Source organism: Salarias fasciatus, chromosome 11 (assembly GCF_902148845.1).
Source record: "Salarias fasciatus chromosome 11, fSalaFa1.1, whole genome shotgun sequence".
Classification (NCBI taxonomy): domain Eukaryota; kingdom Metazoa; phylum Chordata; class Actinopteri; order Blenniiformes; family Blenniidae; genus Salarias; species Salarias fasciatus.
In genome coordinates, this window is record NC_043755.1 from 28,920,424 (window position 1) to 28,942,474 (window position 22,051).

The 22,051-nt window shown below is 40.5% G+C and overlaps 1 long non-coding RNA gene across 1 annotated transcript; it reads left to right on the plus strand.

Moving 5' to 3' along the window:
- Positions 1-13,240: 13,240 nt before the first annotated feature.
- LOC115397316 (uncharacterized) lies at positions 13,241-16,163 on the plus strand. Its single transcript, XR_003932453.1, has 3 exons — positions 13,241-13,959; positions 14,215-15,030; positions 15,382-16,163. It is a non-coding gene; the product is annotated as an uncharacterized LOC115397316 (long non-coding RNA).
- Positions 16,164-22,051: the final 5,888 nt, after the last annotated feature.

The following is a 22,051-nucleotide window of genomic DNA, read 5'->3' on the forward strand; positions in this document are numbered from 1 at the left end:
CTAGTCCAAACCCTAGAAATGGCATTAACATGGTAATAGTTTATTTTTGGCGCTAAGTAAAAGTCATTTTGTGTGAAATAAAAGATTTTCTGGGGCTAATTCTGAAACCCGGAAGGAAAAACGCTCTGTTTCACTGAAAATCTCGCCTCTCCCCCTGTGGACTTTGACTGACAGCGTACTTCAACCAATCAGCGCTTCAAAACAAATACGCTGGCTAGCTTTCGCGCTTTAGCTCTGGCTTCTCTGCACGCAAAAACGTCTTTTCCTGTGAGAAACTCACCAAGCGCAGACCCTTCAGACTCTTGCTCTTGCTTGATTGTTGCTTTAATCTCAGTAATCGGAGATACAAAAAGCGGCAACGCTGACAGCGTGGTGGTGGGGGGGGCTCAGGAAGCCATCTTCTACGTGCGACATCAACATGGGAAAGCAGAGCATTTTCACAGGTGCGGGAGGGGTTGCCTCTCTGAGCAGCACAACAACGAGGAAAGCTCAAACACACAGGCACGAAGGAAAAAAACCCTTTGAGGGTGTTTTTGGTGAGTACATAACTATATAACAAGGTTAAAACATACAAAAAGTGAATTTTGCATGACACAGCCTCTTTAACACTCCATTACACAACAGTGTGACCGTTAAGTGTCAGAATGTGCTTTTTCACCTTGTCCACATTGGGCCATTTCAGTTGATCTATAATGTTTGAAACTTCAAAAGTGAGCTGACAAGTGACACAGAGACAAAGCCATGGACATTTACAGTTAAATATTGTGAGAACTTCTCAGCTGAAACCTCAAATATTCTCTGAATTTAATTATTTGGATGGAAAACAAACACGAACCATTTAAAAATCAAAGTTTACATTTAATGTGCTATCATGCAATCGTGACTACATGGAGATGTAGACTACATGGGGACTTTGTCTCCTGACTTATCCTGTAAAATTTCCAGAGGGCAGTTTAAATATCCTTTGCAAAGTCACATCTTCATACATATTTTTTGTGTCCATCCCTCTGTGTTCAACCGACATCAGCTGCCTTCATCGTGGGTTGACCTCATTGTTCCTGACTCCAAATGGTCATCTAGAAATTTTTTGATCCATCCTTGGAATCAATCCAGATGCATCTTAATGATAACCCCACCTCGACTCTATCTAGCTTCAACAAACAGAACAACCTCAGTTTCCCACCAGGAGGGGCGACCTCCTTCCGTCACTTCATCACCACATTATTATTAGGCCTTGCCCATACTTGGTATTAACTTGCATCTGGGGTAATATGAGCACAGGTGGGGGCCAAGACGCAATGCCTGCGAGCCGGTTTAGATCTGAATACAGAGTCACTTCCCAGCGCAGAGGAAGCAGTGGGTGAAGTGATGCTTGACTCCGCCCCCACCCACATGACTCAGAAACAAAAGATAAATATAACTACATTCTGATACTGAATAATATTAAACTACCAATGCGTGTGCACCAATTTCTGTAAATAATATGCAATGAAAGAGAAAACAGCCTGAAGCTCCAGAAAACTTGCTCCGGGGAGGCGGGTTTTAGGAGTGATTCAACCAATCACTGATTGACATTCTGAATGAGATGAAATTAAACCAACCAGCTCGGATAATGGCTGCTACTCGGGGAGAAGTTTAGCATCTGTCCCTGTCTGGTTTATAAACACACTGTAAGTTAACATTCAGAATATTAGCTGAAATTAAAGAACGATGAATTGAGAAACTTATCATCAACTCCACTGTGTGTGATGTATTTTTCCACTGCCCCACTGTCCGGAACAATTTCAATCAATCAGTCAATCAAACTTTATTTTTAGAGCACTTTTTCATATTAATAAAAACAATGCAAAGTGCTGAACAGTAAAAAACAGTAATAAAAACAAAAGAATAAAAATCGCACCATCAATAAGTTTACACCACACACACAGACACACACGCACACACACACACAGACACAGACACACACACACACACACAGACACACACACACACACACACACACACACACACACACACACACACACACACACACAGACATACTCCCATTTTTTTGCGCACAGCAAAGCAGAGGAGACATGGCATGGCACTCAGCATCATGAGAAAACACTACCAGTGGGGCCGTCCACACCAGGAGAAGGCGAAGGTCATTAATACTGGGGCCCCAGCGCTCGACCCCCGACCCCGTCAGTCCGTCTTTGAAAAATTCCAGTCCGGTTTCAGATTTGGCCACAGCACAGAGACTGCCCTCCTGAGAGTCCTTCACGACCTGCTCCTAGCTGCGGACTCAGGTAGCCCTGTGAACTCCCTTCCCCCCCACACCTGTGCAGCCGAGCCTGTGGGAATTTTTAAATCGCTGCTGAAGACCCACCTCTTTGCCTTGGCTTTCAGCTCGGTCTTACCTTGTGTTCGAGTTTGAGATGTGTTTTAATGTTTGTGTAATTTTTGTCTTTTCACCTTTTATGACTGCTTTTATTCTCTGCACTTGTGTGAAGCACTTTTGCACGGCTATGCTGTTTGCAAATGTACTATATAAATAAACTTTGACTTGACTTGACTTGACAAGGGGAACCCGCACACCGAAGTGTGGAGACCCCCAGGCCCGCCGGGACCAAAGGACTCGAGTGCAGTAACCCCAGCAGAGGACCGGAACCAACTCCCAGTGTGAAGGACCCCCCTCAGGAAACACTGGAGTTAAGCAGCTAAAAACATAAAAAGACATGATACAAAGTTAATAAAAAATAAGTAGATAAGATTATAAAATGGAGTAAAAAAGTAAAATAAGTTAGAAGTACATTATAAAAATAGAATGAATAAATAGGATAAGAAAAAAAAAAATGAAAAAAAAAAAAATAAAAATGATGGCGATAAGAACTATAAAAGGTACATTTCAAGACATGTATAGTTCACACCACAAAACACACACGAGCACTTGCGTGCCAGACCACCTCGCCAAGTGATCTGAGTGAAGACATAAAGATGCATTGGTGCCTGCTCTCACCTGTCTTCAGTACTCAATACTTAACCTGAGATGCAAGTTAATGTCAAGTGTCAACAGGGCTTGCCACATATGATCTGATGACCTCAAACTCTTTAATACCAGGTGTGAACTGGCTGTAAGTGACAGAAGGAAGATCCCGCAATAGTTTTTGTACTGCATTTCAGAACAAGCAGTGAGGAGGCAAAAGATCTGTTAGGTTCATTAACTATTTGTATTTTCGTCAAGTTCCCTGCTGCATCACTATCAAGTTTTTTTTGTAAATAAAAGAAAACTAGTATGAAACTTGACATATTGAATGTACAGACCAGATAATAGTTTCAACGTGTGCTCGTCTTTTAGTTTAATTTTGAAAGTAACATGAGGATGTATTGATAGATGATAAAGTCTGAACTGGGTGTATGGAGTTTCTTATTCTTTTTTCTCTTACAGATTGAGGCTCATCTGAGGAATGAGATATCATCGACTGATTTGAACTTGACATGGCTTGTTAATCCACATATACATCCATAATATATGTAGCTCGATGACTTTGGTTACGTAATGCAAAAGCTCAAAAGACTTAACAGCTACCCATGCATAGTCCGGACTTTCAGGGAAAAAACTGAAAATCAATATGACACTGAACATGATATGAGATCTGAAGATTTGCAATATGGCTCAGTGTTGTTTATTTCTCAGAAACTAACTTCTTTGAAATTGGCTTTTTTGGTTAAAAGTTGTTCAGTGATGTTCTCACAGAATTCATATCATTGATCTTTCCCATGGAATTGGATTGCAACCTTTGGGAATGAGCATTTATATGAGAGGGACACAAATGAGTTTTAAAGACTATTGTATGCCCAGCATTACAACTCCTCCTTTGATTGTCAACAATGAAGTTATCAGTGGTTCATTCACATTCTGGACAAGGAGAGTTGAACATTTCCCACAATGACTGTGAAATCAAACTTTTTGTTTTATATTTTGGGGAGGTTTTCCGGGCATGTCCCACCGGGAGGAGACCCCGGGGAAGACCCAGGACACGCTGGAGAGACTATGTCTCTCGGCTGGCCTGGGAACGCCTTGGGATCCTCCCGGAAGAGCTGGAGGAAGTGTCTGGGGACAGGGAAGTCTGGGCATCCCTGCTGAGACTGCTGCCCCCGCGACCCGGCCCCGGATAAGCGGCTGAAGATGGATGGATGGATGGATGGATGTTTTTGTTTTATACTGGTTGAAAACAAAAACAATAAAACCTACTCATCTGTCCACCTCCTACCGTTGTACGAGGGGGGACCCAAAAGTTTCCGGACTAATTCTGTTAATAAAAAAAATACAATGAAGTTCCGACTTTGGCCGCTTGATGTCGCGACAGGATAACCTCATGCATAACTGTGCCAGGTTTGGTCTTCCCCAGTGAAGCGGTTAGCTGACAGTCATTGGCCCAGTTTACATGAGTACGGGGCGACAGCAGCTCACGGGGCGACAGTAGCTCAGTTGGTAGAGCAGGTCGTCTTATAACCAGAAGGTGGTAAGCTACTACTGTAGCCACAGCTGCCCTGGGGCAGACTGACGGAAGTGAGGCTGCCAATCTGTGCCATCGGCCCCTCCGACCACCACCAACCATTCACTCTCACAACTTTCATACTGGGCAAGGTGGGTGAAGTGTCTTGCCCAAGGACACAACGCCAGTTTTACGCCTGCAGGAGCAGGGATCGAACCACCAACCTTCCGGTTATAAGACGACCAGCTCTACCAACTGAGCTACTGTCGCCCCGACAGTTGTATATTTGTATATATGTTGTATATATACTTAACATCTTTTGTTCTATTTTTGTTTGCTCTATCATTTAATGAGAGCACAGTAACATTACACAATTTCCCCTCTAGAATCAGTAAAGTCTTAATTTTGTTTGTTAACTGATAGGGCTGTGACGAGATCTCGTGGGATTAAATCATGACAAGATTTCTCTTTAACTGAAAAGATGTCTCATGGGCAAAAGTCAGAAACCTATCAGACTGTGAGCACACACTGAACAGAGTGGACCAGATGGGAAAACGGCCAAAATGCGGTCAAAATACAGTTTTTAAGCCCATCTTCCCAGTGTCCTGCAGAAGCTACTGATGTAACTTGGTTTAATAAAGCTCCATCTTCTTGTGTTGCGTTTGTTTACAGAGTGCAGCGGACTGTGAAGCTCCTGCTGTCTTCTTCTCCGGTGTGTTTCTGGCAGAGTTACAGCTCCCCCTAAAGGCCTGGCATATGAACCACATTGTTTTAAGTCACTCTCATGGTGTCCTGTGGATGTAGACACACTTAACCCCGAAATTATTCCTGTGCCAAGCAAGTTTAAGCTCAAAGCTACTTTTATTCAGTCAAAACGTTTTTTTTCTATTTTATTTACCAAATATGATACAGGTATTTCCCAAAGTTAATAAAATGATCAACATGTCCTCCATTTTGTCCACATAGCCTGCCCATCCAAAGAGACACCTGTCTCCAGGGGACACTATCACTTAAATTTTTGGATGTCCCCTCATTATACCTGTGCACAAAATGCACCTGTATTGTTTTGTGACTGTTCAATAACACTCAGAGAATTGATCTGGAAATATATTTATACATTTTTGTAAAGTTCTGTATGGTTCAGATTTTTTTTGGAGGGGGGCATGATTATAATGTAATCTTAATATTCATTGTGTAGGAGCACTTTGTCCTGTTTCATTCTGGAACAACCAAATAAAGGAAGTGAGCACGACTCATGTGCTTTCTTTAAGTCGTATATTTTGAAAAGGCAAATGGTCTCTGAATAATTTTTAGGTCATGAATAAATTAAGAAAATTACTTAAAGTAGATTGGCTTATGTCACTTCTTATTTTCATATTTAAATTACAGCCTTTGTGGATAGTCCAGCTAAGCTACACTTTTATTTACATTACACTGTCCACAATACAACAAGATTAGTGTTAACTCCACTCTGAATATTTTTTTTGGGGGGAGGTGACTATAATGTAACTTTAATATTCTTTCTATAGGAGCACTTTGTCTTGTTTTATTTTGGAACAACCAAATAAATGAAGTGAGCATGACGCATGTGCTTTCTTCAAGTAGTCCATTTTGAAAAGGCAAATGGTCTTGGAATAAGTTTCTAGGTCATGACTGAATTAAGAAAATTACATAAAGTAGGTCGGCTTGTGTCACTTCTTATTTTCATATTTAAATTACAGCCTTTGTGGATAGTCCAGCGAAGCTACACTTTTATTTACATTACATTATCCACAATACAACAAGATTAGTATTAACTCCACTATGAATATACAACATAAATAAGCCATATAAAAACTCAGCTGTTTCCAACTTGGAAGAAGACACTTGGCGGGGTGCAGGTCTCTCACTGAGGCATGGATTTTAACCAAGATTTATCAGTAATCACCTGACTGACTGACTCCAGTATTCACTGCTACTGAGGAAGAAGAATTTGGATTGATTAAGTTAATCATAACTTACTGAATTTACAACATGGTTTCACATCGTTTGGTTTGTACTGATTCAACAAATCTCCACTGAAATTTGTGAGTGCAAATAAGATCAACTGGCACAGATCAAACAGAACCACTTTTGCAAAATGTTTACATATACAAATGAAGAAATGAAGGTCACAGTTTGGGTATTGATTTCCCTTGTAGGTGGATGCATGTGGTGTGTGTGTGTGTGTGTGTGTGTGTGTGTGTGTGTGTGTGTGTGTGTGTGTATCATGAGCAAATTAAGAAAATGACTGAAAGTTAAGAAGCTAAGAAGATGTGTCCCAATGAGTCAAAGAAAAGACACCTTTAATGTCATTACGTTGTATACGATACAACAACATCAGTGTTGCTCTCCTCTATGACTCGAGAATAAAAACACGTAGTTAGTCTTATGTCTGGACAGAACTGTGATTGAGTAGAGTCCTTTTTTGGAACCAAGGCTATGAGATTTGATCACTCATCCACTCCCATATCCGGCATCATCTTGACCCCCTTCTTTAGGGGATCCACCATTCTCTCTGGAAACATGTACACCTTCACACCACCGATTTTGTTTCATTTAAGATTATCTTATGTTTTACTATGTCAGTTCTGGTGGACTTTTCAGAGAAATGGGAAAGATTATTCAAAGTTGGGCGTGCCCATGTCACGTCTTAGTTTCATATTTAAATTACAACTTTTGTGGATAGTACAGCTAAGAAGATGCAAATCTGTTCCCAGTAGCCAAATGATAAACACCTTTATTGTCATTACATTGTACACATGACAACAAGGTTCGTGTTGCTCTCCACCAGTGGCGGCTCATTAGATTTTATTTTGGGGGCGGGGGTGTGCAACTCTGTTTCAACGAAATTACGTTCAGAGACAGTTAAACTGCATTCTCAAATGCATTGCTTTTGTCTCTAATTACTTTAATCTGTGACAGAGTCAGATTTCCAGGGGAGCAGTCCAAGCAGGGATGCCCAGACATCCCTGTCCCCAGACGTTTCTTCCAGCTCTTCTGGGAAGATCCCGAGGCGTTCCCATGCCAGTTACGAAGGAAGCTCATTTCAGCCGCTTGTATCCGGGATCTTGTCCTTTTGTTCATGACACAAATCTCACGATAGCTTTGCATTTCAGCTCAGCTCCCTCTTCACCGCGACGGACAAAAATGACGACTGCATCACTCCAGCCGCTGCACCGATTCGCCTTTCAATCTCATGCTTCATCTGTCCCCAAATCGTGATCAAAAGCCCAAGTGACCTGATGACCTGCAATTCATCACAGTAACATCGGTTATCTTACATTTCTACACAGCTTTGTCAATTTTTCTACATTGTCTTTCAACTTGTGTATTTTCAGAGGAATTTGGGGTTTGAAATACACTGATCTTTTCTTCCATGATGCTATCGTAGTTCTTCAGAGGGACTATAATTTTATAGCAATAGGACAGAGGCATGTATCAACAACCCCACCCCATAAGTTAAATCACTAATCAATTGAAAATAAGGAGCTATTTGTTTCCTTGGCATGTGTGATCCAATATGAGCAAAATCACATATCATTGCAACTCCAACAGACAAATGTGGGTGACTGCATGCTTTTGCTGGAACTTGGGTAAGCAAGCAAGATATGAAGACCATTTTTTACATGTTTTATGTACTTGCATTCCCAAGGCCAGGAATAGTTCTCCTCAGGCAGGAGGTCACTGGAAGCAGGGAGTTTGTCAGTATGCTCCAAAACAGCATTTCGTCTTGTGATGGTATCTTCTAAGATTCTCTTTTCTGCAGCAATCTTTTCCTCAGTTGATGTTGGCAGTTTTTTTCATTTGTCTATATATTTTTCATTGATTTTTTATTTTATTTTTTTTTTAACTGAATATCACCAAAGAATCTCTGAAACTGCAGCCGATACCTTCCATCTTGTTGGTTCATGCATACCTCTTTGGGGGAGGGGGAGGCTTGAAAGGAGCGAGGAACTACTTTGGGCTTTCCTCCTAAGTATGGCAGAGAAGATTCTTTCCAAACACAATTAATTCTTTGTCATCACAAATTGTGATGTAACTCTGTAACTAAGACCCTAGCCGTGCCAAGGGAGTGAGAGTGGGAGAAGATGTGGCGATGAAGCTGATGGAGCCATTTCTGGGCAAAGGGAGAATGGTAACCACAGAAAATTTCTTCATGTCTCTGGCACTCAACCAACAACTCCTTCGATGGAAGACCACTCTCCTTGGCACAATGAGTAAGATTCGTCAGGAGCTAGCATATATGCAACGTCTTTCCATATGTTGACATAGAACCTGGTCGTTCCAAAGAGGAGAGACTGTGTGAGAGTGTGATAATGAAGTTGATGGGACCATTTCTGGACCAGGGTAGAACTGTCACAATGGACAATTTTTTCACATCACTCACGGGAATATAGCGTACGGACAGGAACACGAAGATGGCCAGTCACTGTGTCCTATAACACCGTTGACATGGCAGCCCTCAACGCCCCTGTGCTGTATCAAGCCTTCATGAGAAGGAAGGAAAGGCGGCCAGGTTTTCTGATGTGGCTTGCCAGTGAGTTGGCCGAGTCTCATGTGATGACAAAGAAGATTGAAAAGGAAAACTGTCTTCACAGACAGGCCGCCACACCAGATGGAAGAAGTGCCAAGTCCAGCACCGATGCAGCAAGAACCCTGCTACTGTTCGATGTGACCATTGCTACAAGTTTACTTGCGGCAAATGCATAAATGAAGTGCCATGTCTGCTCAGACCAAGCTCAGTTTTATATAAGTTCTGTGATATGAAACTCACACACCCTGTAAATACCTTCCTGGCTACAAGTTTAAAATGTAAAACTTTCAGTTGTTGTGATGGCTCTTACAAGCCCAGGACAGCCAGCACATCTGAGAACAAGAAATGAACAGCCCAAAGTCTTTCAGAGCTCTTCCATTTATTCTTAACACCAGGACACAGTGGCAGCATCTCCCCTCCACCGACAACAGGCAACCCAGGTGTGTGTGCTCAAACCTCTTACATAGCTGGGACCAAACCACCCATGTGGAATTCAGAGGGTTATGCTGAATTACATCAGCAGTTATTGAATTAGTGCTATTTACAATTAAGATAGCCTATTTTCGTCATTCAATGTACAATAACAATCAGTTCTATCTTCTCCATCTTAAGTTATACATGTAGTTCCCTTTAAACCACACACTGCAAATCCCCCAGTGAAACCTCCCCTCCCTTGGGTTCCACTTGGGTCAGTCCAATGAGGGTGATGATGTGCAGCTGGCCTTCACTCACATGGGCACGCCTCCATGTCAGTGCCCCAGCCAATCACCTCAAAGAAAGAGAGAACTGATGAGAAGTTAAACAAACAAATGGGTGTGGAAACTAAATAAGGATCCAATCTTCAGTTAACACAAAACCATCTGTAAAAGAAATGCAATGTATGAACCTAAATGAACACCTAAATTAATGTGTGAGAGACAGAAACTAAATGAAAATGTACAAAATAGAATGTGGGTGGCAGAAAACATCTGATTAGTGAGGACTGGCTGTCAGCTTCCTCACATTTCCTCCCCCTTCGGAAGGTGCAACCCCCTGGCTGTGGGACAGGAAGTCCACGACGATGTTGTGCTTCCCAGGAACATAGCAGATGTTGAACTTGTACAGCTGAAGTGCCAGAAACCATCTTGTTATACGACTGTTGGTGTCAGCGAGCAGAGCATTGCTGAGCCGGATCATAGAATCAATCTGTCTGTCCTTTCCTTTTCTCTCTTTCTATCCCCTCACTCAAAGCTATTCTGAGGCTGGTTTTGCAAAAGTTTCTTCCTTTTAAAGGGCATTTTTTCTTTCTACAGTCACTTTTGCTTGCTCTTGTGGAACTGTTGGGTTTTCTCTGTAAAAGAGCCAAGAAGTGACTGCTGTATTTAGCACTCTGTAAATAAAGCTGAATTGAATTGAATGGTGAACTTTTTACAACTGTGGCTTCTGCAGTGAAGCCCCCCTCCTCTCTCTGCCTCATCCAGAGATACTCGCCATATGACTCTTTTACAACCACTGTGAATTGGACTTTGCATTATTGCATCGATGAACTCAAATAAGCATCTAAGAACTTTTTTCCTTCACTTTATCACATCGTTTGCTATGCAATGTATGAATCCTCTGAAGAACAGTTTTGTCGTCTGTACTATGACAATAACAAAGGAATTCAGATTCAAATAATTGACTTCCTGCAATTTATCACTGAAGTCTTCTCTAATATGCGAAGTAATGATGCAGTTTTGAACTTTTGTCACTTGACTGAATACACTATTCATTTTTTTATCTCATGTTTTCACCCCCCCCCCCTCCCATTTATCATAAATCACACTGTGTACAAGTTCCACAATATTGCAGTCTTTACACAAAGCATGCCAAATATGCATGCATGCATGCTGACAATAGAAATAGCTTTGAAAAGCTCTTAAAGCGACACTAAGGAACTTTTCAACCTTAATAAAACATTTTAAAATCTTTTGTGATGATACATCGACTTACAACTAGTTGAATGACCCCTCTGTCACGGCCTGAGGACGTCAGTATTGCTTCACTTGGACTCAGCAGCTGTGAGGAGGGTGGTAGGAGCCCTGCACACTTAAAAAACTCCAAATGTGCGAACTGCTTTACGGCATGCATCACATCATGATATAAAATTGTTTAGCCACCATTAGATTCATTACCTCGTCGTTATCCGTCCTTCACACAGCCACTGGAAAAAAATGAAGTCAAGTTCAGTCCGACAGCATGCCACCGGGAGCAGCATTTTACGATGTCACGCGCTAGTCCTCATGGGAACTGTAGTATTCGTTCAGGCAAAACACTACCTTTTGTCTACCTGGGCCGCCAAAATCAACGAAAACTGAAAGTTCCTTAGTGTTGCTTTAAAAGTCAAAATCAATGAGCACTCCATTGCCTGGACCACACTGAGTCCATTTCCCTGCTCAGGTGAGGTTGCATTATACAATTACAATAGATATTTGGAAATAAACTATTAACTTTTCGTGAGAAAAAATGTTCTGCATTTGTGCTTTGAGAAAATAATTCACAAAGAAACAACTAATAATAGGATGACAATACTCAATTTTTGTTCCAAATGTTCAAAACATACTCATGTCAGTGTCAGACCACTGTCCCATGTCAACATTCTATGATCTTCTTCTATTAGAACATGCAAACTTGTTGACTGTATTCCTCTATAAAAGGACCGATGACACCTAGAAACTTTTCATGTCTATTGCATTAGTTTTCCTTTTGCTCACTTTATTTTCATTGAGTTTTACACATTTTTGAGAACAGAGTGCAAAGCATAAGAACCACAGGACCAACAGGCTGCACACAAAACATTACGCCACCATGCACCCCTCATTATAGCATGCTGCTGAACCTTGTGCCAATATTTCTGAAAGGTGTTTGTGTTTTAAATGCAGTTTACATCAGGGATTACTAAGCAAAACACAAAGAGGAGTGGCCAATTCACACATTCCCCCCAAGCAACACACATCCAGTTTCTCTGGCGAACATGTGATCTTGCAAATTCATCAGTAGACACAGGTCATGAAAAGACCTGGGAGTGTTTCAAGATCCCTATTGTGTGTCGGTGGTTTGAATAGAATATGAAAATCGACTTGACAAGTGGATGAAGCAAAGTTAGATGAAGCACTGAAAATATTGGTAAAAGCAGAGACTGTCTCAGCCTCCATAACGGAAACAGAGCTGGTTCCACAATGAGAAGAGCCTGACAGCTGAAAGCTTTGTCTCCCATTCTACCTTTAAGATACCGAAGAGCCTGGAGTTCTGATATCAGGGAACCTGGTTGTGAAGCCATTCATAGGTGACAAGAAGATTTTAAAATTGTATTACAGATTTAAAAGGAAGCCAATCAAGAGCAGCCGATATTGGAGAGATGTGATTTCTCCAGCTCGTTCCTGTCAGTGACTGCAGCATCTGACACAGTGAAATTGGGAATTATGATAATCCAATCCAGATGTAAAAAAAAAAATGCATAGAATAAATTCTCACTCGGTATCAATTAAGAGACATTACAGGTGAAAAAAAAGGAGTCCTAGAGACTTCACATGAAAGTTGAAAGATTAAGGAGAAGTTATTTTGTCAAACTAACACCATCAAGTTTTACTGTGTGTTAACATAATTAGTTTTTCTGATGTTTAAAAACAGTCAATTCATTTTTATCTGCATTCAAGGAGCAGAAAATTAAGGCTCATATAGCCTTTTATATCTTTAAGACAAGCTTCTTGATAAGTATCATCTGGTTTCATCGATAAATAGATTTCTTTGGCATTGCAATGGAAGCTAATAATAATAATAATAATAATAATAATAATAATAATAATACATTTCATTTATAATGCACTTTCCATTTCAAACAGAAATCTCAAAGTGCCAAGTTAACTTTTCCTGATGGTATTCAACACAGGAAACATTCACAACGTGAAGAATAAAGGTCCTAAGACAGAACCCTTCTAAATTCTGTGTTTAACATTAGACTGAGCTCAAGAGTCGCATGAATAAAGTGAAATCAGGCTTAATCTGGGGTTACATTTCTTTAATGAGTCAATTAAATAGTGGACCTAACAGATGTGTTTTCAATATAATCAATAGTACATAAGCTGTATGATTGTACATAACAAACAAGCAAGCAGCCCTGCCAGAGCAGCAAATTCAAATAGACCCAAAACACACATAACCAACTAGCACTTAGAACCCACACTCAAAAAAATGATTTTTCACTGTCATAGGTATTAGAAGAACAAATTTACTTGATTTTACCCAATTACACTTATTTCACACTTTTATTTGTAATAAATTAATACAATCTACATGATTCTTTTTAATTTAAAGTTAATTCAAATGAAACACATTAAACAAATGAGATCTATTTACATAATGGTTCGGTCAGTAGGGGGCAGTGTTTGTACCGTAGTGTCGTTGTCTGCAGGTAAGACCAAAGAAGAAGACAAACTTCCTCTTCAAAACGCGGCACTTTCACCACACCACACCCGTCTGCCATCGTCGGCTCTGTTATCATACTTGAAGTTGGTAAGAGTTTTAATTTCTTTACCTTTGGCTCATTATCATTATTTATAAGATGCGGTGGATACAAACACCATGGTGATGTTGAAAAGCCATCTAATTTAAGTAAGTGAGGCAGCCAGTGGTGTTGAGCATCTTTAATTGCAGGCTGTGGGTCCACACTGTATAATCTCTTGCCTGTGTTAAATCTGTGGCCCGGAAGTGCTATATTCATCTCAAGAACATTAAACTATGGCTTTTGCAGTTTCATTGTGACAACAGATATGCACGTTTTAGTGAATTGATTTTGTTTGATTTCTAATGCAAATATGTTCTCTTGTAGATACCCAACCTCCCTGATCAACATAGTGGCATCTTGTTTGGAAATTTGACAATACTGCACCTGACAACGTATTTACATCGGTAAGTGTCATGCCGTAGCTTTAAATAATTCTTGTATATATTATTTTCAAGGATTGTTTTTCCATGTCAGGTTTTAGGGCACAAATAGAAAAACAACATCACAGAGCACATTACAAATATTTGTTTTAGAATATGGTCAACAGGAAATATTTTTAATTTTTTGGACAAGTCGTAGCAAACTAGTAGAATTACAACTGCTGATAGGATAAACCTTTTTCTGTTTAAGTGGTATTTTTCTCTCTCTTCTGCCTGCAGGTGTATGTGGCAGTGTAAGGTGTGTGACATATTGTTATCAAGTAGGTATGAGTTATTGAAATGTTTTCAAATCAGACATTACCATCATGGTCACAACTTCAGATACCTGTGTGTGTGTAGAGGTTGCCCATGTGCTTTCACTTTGTGAAAAAAAAACAAAAAACATTTGAATCATGTTTATCAGAGACATTCACAAACAATTCAGAAGGCATTCAAATTTGTAACATTTTCTTGTCAGAATTGTGCATGTAAGAATATCTCATCCAAGAGGGATTACTTTATTCATATTAATGAACACATAAGGAGGCATGAAACAGTTAAATGTGTGTTTGAAAAATGTACATTTCAAACTAATATTTACAGTACATTAAATTGTCATAAGAACAGAAAGCATAAGCCTTACAGTTTAACAGATTTTAAAGCTGGTGTGGTTACTTCTGGACATCTTATGTGTGATTGTCAATTTCTATTTTTAGATAAATGCTTAGTTTATGTGGATTAACGTGATGCCCCTTGAATCAAGTTCATCTCCCAGCTGGACAAATACATGATGAAGGTCTTTCATAGAAAGGGTGGAGTTGCAGGACACAAGATCTGCCAGATATTGGCATTGACAGCTAAGTTACATGCTGTGGAGGTTTGTCTGTTAAAATTTAAATACATTAATCATATTTAGCACTGAAAGCTATCTTTTTTTTTTTTTTTTTTTTTTTTTTTTTGCAGAGTGATGAAATTGGCTTCAAACCAGACTGCATTTTGAAATGTCTGTGTGTCTACCTCAGTGAGGACAGCAAGGATCTTGTCAAGGAACACAAGGTCAGTAAATATGTCAATTTGCAGAAGTATATTCTGTTTTTTGAGAGGAAAATATTATGTTGTGTTAATGTAATATAACATTTTCATCTATCTTCCAGTTGTCTTGGTGTTATAAAATTGATTGAATTTTTTGCCTGATTGATTAAAATATATAAACATGGGCAACAATTTGTGTTTGTTTTGTGTGCAATTAGCCACACTGATTAATTAAATAAGCCAGACTATCCAAAGTATGTCAGATGTAACACTTATCATCTTTTGTAGAATATTTGTTTTTCTGGAGGGATGTTAGTGCTTTGTTTGGAATTTTTGTCAAATCTTTTTCAACCTGATCTCCTCTGTGTTGGTCAGAATGTGGACCTTGAAGAAATGGAGAGAGGCTTTCCTGAGACCACCATGGGGATCTGTGTGATCAGAAAAGAAAATGCAGAGCCAGAGGAGGATCCTGAGGACGTGGGTGTTTTGATTGAGGGAGTGGAAGTCCTTGTTGGCCTGAGAAGCATCACTCATGGATGTGCTATACTATTTGGATGAACTGAACTTAAGCTACCCACAGGTATGGAAATGCACATCCAAAGTGTTCCAAAAGGCTCTGATGAATCTGGAGTGACAGAAGCTGTCACCCACAGTTCAGTCATTAAAAATCAAGATGCTGCAGTGAACCTTATTGTGCATTTTGTCATTCAGATGCTCTTCAAAGAAATGGAGACTAAAGAATTGTTATTGTTGCACTTCATGTTTACTTGGACAGCTTTTTCGCTGGCTCACTTTGCAGTTGAATGTCAGTTTTAATACCTAGATTTCAATAAATGAATATAAATTGAAAATGTGTGATGTGTTTAATGTAATTTAATGTGATTTTAATGAGCTGAGTTTAATAAACTAGAATGGGTGCATCAACATATTTTAGGTAAATAGAATTTATTTAAGAAAACACAAATCGATTTTAAGTAAATTAGATAAATACAATGAGCCTCAATTGCATAAATCATCATAGTGTTTTCATCTCTGTTTAATATAATTACATTGGGGCTATTTATCAGTTTATGTTCGAATTACTTAAATCAATTGCATGGAAATTTGTCATGTAATTGAAATACATAAAACTGATGAAAATGACCAAATTTATTTTTTGAGTGCAGACAAACTGGCAATGTAACATGGAACTGAAGCCCAACATATAGTGCTGTCACCAGGTGAAGACAATCACACTCTTAGGAACAGGTGAAGCACATCAGGGCAAGGAGAAGCAATCAGACACTTGGAGGGACATCATGGCGCTGTTAGGGTGAGACAGATGATAAAAAAAAACAACTCCATCATTTTAATGGTATAAAATACCAAAGCACTAAAAATCTCACCACCCAAACTTTATTCTAAAGAGGCACAAAACCAGTAATATACTATAGATGTACACTTGATGGGATGAAAATGATCCATGTAAGACATACTTTAATTATATAATCAAAAGCTTAAAAAAAGACAACATTTTTCATTTTATTGAAATTATCATGACAGTGTGAATGCCTGTTAAAAAATAACTTCAAAAGAGACAGACAGCCAATGAACCCTTCGGCTTTTAACTTCCTTCCCCAAAACATCAGTCAATCAAATTTATTTTGATGTATTTAATGTCTTCATGATGGACTCAAGTCAGTGAACATGGAAGAATCTCTGAGGTAAAAAAAAAAAAACAAAAACAAAAAACAAAAAAACGGCAAGCTTCAAATTCCCCACAAGCTACACCCCCCCCGGTCCATCTTTTATCCAATTTGACCTCAACTTGGAACAAGTGTGTGGAATCTATAAAACTCACATCAGGTTTTTATGAATTATTTGATTTCTCTGAACTCCATGACTAAAAGTTCAAGTTATTTTTGGGGCTTTTATTCAAAACTCTACAATATGACCTTTGCTCAGTTCCTCATTTGTATATTTAAATATGATCATGCGGTGTCTGACCCCTTACTCCATTTAATAGGACTCTGCAGTTGGCTACTCACAGATTTGGACTCTTCTTTGACAAAACTGCAGCAAAATATTAGGATTTGACCCTTTGGTGGATATCGAAAAAACAAGACCTCTGAATTGTCTGGGCCAGTGTGTAAAGTATTTGATTGTCACCATGAATACGTCAGACATGAATTTATGATTTCACATCTTTCCAAAATTCATCTTTCATAGTCATCTAGACAACCTATGTATTTTAGCTAATTGGCTTGTTTGTTCAAATCATTAGATGAAAGAAGCTGAAGTGATGTTTACTGCACACCGAACTGACAAACAGCAAGTTTGAAATGAGAAAAAAATAATTCATTGTATGGTTAAAATCACGTTTAGATACTAATATCAATACATTGCAATGATCTCTCTCTGATTGAAATGTTGTCAACATTGAGTACTTTGATAGGTTGTACTGATTGAAATAAAATCCTAAAATAGCAATTACAAAAAATTGGAATTAACAGAAGACAAAGGAAATGTCGAAATATACTGATGAAGAAATAAATTCCCAACTCTGTTTGTTTTAACTGTCTGGATTGACTGTGACATTAATTCATGAGAAAAGTTACTTACTATTCACAACAGAAATTCATTTTCTTGTGTTTCAGAATGATAAGTTATACATGTAGTGTGATGTATGATATGAGTTTAGAGAGGGAATATTTCTATCCACATAAAAACTTACTTCCTAATTTACCTACATGCATATATGCGTGAATGCGTCAATAAGCATGGACACATGTTTAATATCTATTCCCCTTTTTTGTTACTTTGTCCAAATGATTGCTATGGGTACATGCACCCGAATATCTAAATGTGCTAAACTACCCCCGAAAATATGTATGAACTATTATGAAACAAACACATCAATCACTGTCGCAAGGCCAAAACACATATAGACAGACAACCATTCACCCCTGGGAGCAATTTAAAGTCACCAATTAACCTGACATGCATGTCTCTGGACCGTGGAAGGAAGCTAGAGTACCAGGAGGGAACCTATGCACACACAGGCAGAACATGCAAACTCCACACAAAAAGGCCTCAGACCCCGGCCAGTATTTGAACTGAGGACTTTCTTGCTGAGAGGCAAGAGTGCTCATCACTGCACCACCATGAGCTTTTGCTTTATGTTATGAAAGCATGGAGCCACATTTATCATGGAGCCCCTTCTGTCTTTCTTCGACATGTGGACGAACATGCCATCTCAACTTAAGGTCAGTCAGTGACATCTTGTTCCTCACATGTGCCTCCATCTGTAAGAAAATAAAGGAAAAGAAGAATCTCCATTCAGGTGGTTTCATCATCCATTACAACATTTAAAAATGTGACCAAAGGGAGAACACCTATTAACACATGTTAGGTTTCATATTGATTTCCAATACATCCATCTATATATCATACTGCTTTACCCTGGGTAGTGTTGTGGGGTGTGACAATGGGGATTGTGGGGACAGATAATCTTTTTTTTTTTTTTTTACTCCAGACAATTGGCTATTGCACCTACATAAAGATATGACAGAGGGCATCTTACGGACGTTTTGTTGTAAAATATAACTGGTAGTGAATTGGGGCATGCAAACTGAGGATTCAAGTATGAAATTACACCGGAGCATCAAGAGAGGCCTACTACAGATCACCATTTGTCTAACCTACCAAAAGAAAACGAGGTAACTGAGTCCACAGGTAGAATGTGAAGAGTTATTAAGATCAGTGTGATCATGCAAATATGACCCCTGACCCCTGAGAAGACCAGAAGCACGTCAGAGAGGCCTTCAGGGCCCAGATTACCTGTGACCACCCCAGAGCCCAGATCCGAGCCACTCCCCCAGGCAGACACCCACGCGCCGGTCCAGAAGAGGGCAGAGGAAAGCCCCGGCCAGGACCCCCAGTGGCCCCGGGGGTACCCACGGGCACCAGATGCCTGGGGCGGGCAGAGCCGAGAGCCCAGGGCCCAGGGCCCAAGAGCCCAAGAGCCCAAGAGCCAAAGGGCCAGCACCCCCTCCCCCACTCAGACAGAGGGCCATGACCATACCCAAGAGAACCAGCCCACACAAGCAGCTACCCACCCCAGGCCAGTGCCCCCCAAGTGCTCCAGCCACGTACCCCGAGATCTAGGGTATCTCCAACACCCCCCCCCCCCCCCCCCCCCCCCCCCCCCGCCAACACACACACACACACACACACCTCCCCACCCCGCTGCAGACAGGTATGTAGCCCCAGCTGCTCCCCAAACCACAGGCGGTCCAGACCCCAGGCCCATGGGGAAACAACAGCCCCCTTTCCCCCTCACCAGAAGGGACCCGGAAACAGGGTTGTAGAAGGCCCCATTGCACGCTCCTCCCCAGCTCATGAGTGTTCACAAAGTATATGTTGTTTGCAATCAAAATTGAGGGGCAGTAACCACACCGTGCCGTGAGCAAGGCCAAACAAGCAGTCCAGCCTACCCGAGCAGCCCCACCCCCGACACAGCGCGCCAAGTCCCCCAGATGTGTGTGTTGTATTTGGTCATGTTAAATGACTAAGTGCAGTTAAGACTGAGAGGTGAGCCACCGAAGGGTGGAGTGCACACGTGTCAAACTCCAGTCCTCGGGGGCCGGTGACCCTACATGTTTTAGATCTCTCCGAGTTGTAACACAGCTGATTGCAGTGACTGGGCTTTTCTACAAGCCTGAGGACGACATCAACATGAGATTCAGGCGCACTGCAGTAGGAAGAGAGCAAAAACATGCAGGGTGCTGGCCCTTTAAGGATTCAGTTTGAAACCCCTGGTGTAGTGATTGAGGCCACTTACGCCGGGATTCCACTGGATGCATATCCGGTCATTTGCCGCTCTGCTCCGTCATCTGACGAGCGTCAACTACCACTGGATCCATCTGCAGTACGGCTCCGTCTTGCAGCAGGTCAACGAGCTCTTGCGATTTAATGTATATTTGCCCGATATACAGACGCGGAAGTTCACTATTCATAGATAACTACATCCATTCAAATATTTAGTAGTAGCAAACAAAGACCTGGTGCTGACCTGTTGATCTTCCCTGCACTGGAGATAATTGTAATTCAGCTTCAAGCATGGGTAGGTACAACTTTGTTAATTATTTAGGCCAGCTTGTTCATTTAAATCATGTTTTTGTTTTTACAAAAGCCTTTGAAATTATATGAATGTGCTATCTTTTTGTTTGGGTTGTGGTGGTGGTGAAATAATATAATGTCAAATATAGTACAGCTTTATCTCAGAAATTGTTTAATACACTTTCTCATAAAAGAGAGCACACACTTCACATTTTTTAAAAATATTTTGTTATATCTTTTCTGTCCTCTGAAAATATCTCACCCCTTAAAAGTTTTAATAAAACAGTTGGAAAAATGTGATGGTTCTACTTACTTTTGTGACATAGGCTACTGTATAAAATAATATAAGATGAACCAAGTCAGTATGTTGGGTTATTGACTGACTAAATTATTCCGCCCAAAATGATGTTTTCCAGGTACAGTACTTTTCCGTTGTTGAGACGGTTTATTTTATTTTGAAACATCTACGGATGTTTTCTTTTGTGTTTGTGCTCAACTTCCTGTCCCACGCGATATTCTGTGTGCTAAATTGCTGCGCCGTGGTCCGGCATCCGGCAAAAATAAAAAACTCTGCGTATCTGCTCCATCTGCCGGAGGCCGGCGAAGCAGATACACAGCCGTGCCGGAGCCGTGCCGCAGCTGGTGGAAGTACACACATTGCTTATAATTGAAACAGATCGGCTCTGCTGCCGCAACGGAGCAGAGATGGACCAAATACGCATGCAGTGGAATTTGGGCTTTAGATGGCGCCCTCCACCACATCCAACTAGACAAGCACGCCTCCCAAAACCCTATGTGTTGTACACCTTCTGTGTTGAGGCCATTGTTCAAACCATCAGTTTCCACCTCCTCCACTGACTGGGGGACATTCTAAAGGCATCCTGATCCAGGAGTTCACCAGTATTTGAAAAAGTTAACATGAGTTAAAACTGAAGAAACCAACTAACTAAATATTATGCATTGTCTTGTCTCTGTGTTACTTGTGAGCTCCCTATAGACAATTATTGTGGCGTTTCCTATTGAAGATCAACTGAAAAGCACATGATTGTCCAAGGACAACAGTTTGCTTGACGAAGCTGTGCATGTACATGCAGAGATAGTTTTACCTGACAGATGATTATCAGAGTCAATATTAGATCCTCAGTCGGTTAACAAGCCGGTTAACAAACCTCTTGTTTCAGTGTGATAAATACAGCTTGATGTACATGGTGCCATATAGTCTTTTTTTAATGAGAGAAAAGTGAAAGATTTTTTTTATTTTTACCTGCTGCAGGAACTGGGCGTGAGTTGCTGGGTCTGAAAGGTCAGCAAACGTCTTAATTGTTAACTTCACAACAATCCTCTGCTTCCCGTTTGGAGCTGCTCAGTCCAACAAACACATGGACACAACCCAGGCACAGAAACAGAAGACAATTATTAATACACCTAAACAGGGTAATTTTCCTTTAATCCAGTTAGACGACACATCAACGTGCAGAAAAATGTCTTGGAGAGTTTCTTTTACCTCCCTGGCAGATAAAAGGAAGCAAAACGCCACAATCTCTGTCACCCCATTGGTGGTCTAAATTATTCACTGCACAGTGCTCAATCCCAAACGAGTTGCTCGGTTCAGCTGTTTGCCATCTTCTGAAGGAGCTGTTGCTCCCATCAGACCACATCCATGGTTCTCGGTACAAACCGATCCACACTGTATGTCCTCTTGTCACTGATGTCACGTTTCTGTTTTCCTCATCTTTCTCAATCACAGCCAGGTCTGTGTGATTCACCCTGCAGTAAGACCGTGCATCCTCCCATGTGCTGTTTTGTTCAATCAGAATGTATTGTTTGTGGTCATTGATGGCTGCAAAAGAAAACAAAAGCGTTGAGTAGAGGAGACCAGAAGTATGACTTAGAATGAAAAGATTTACTTTGAAACGATGCGTGTGCTCAGAGTGTCTAAATCAGT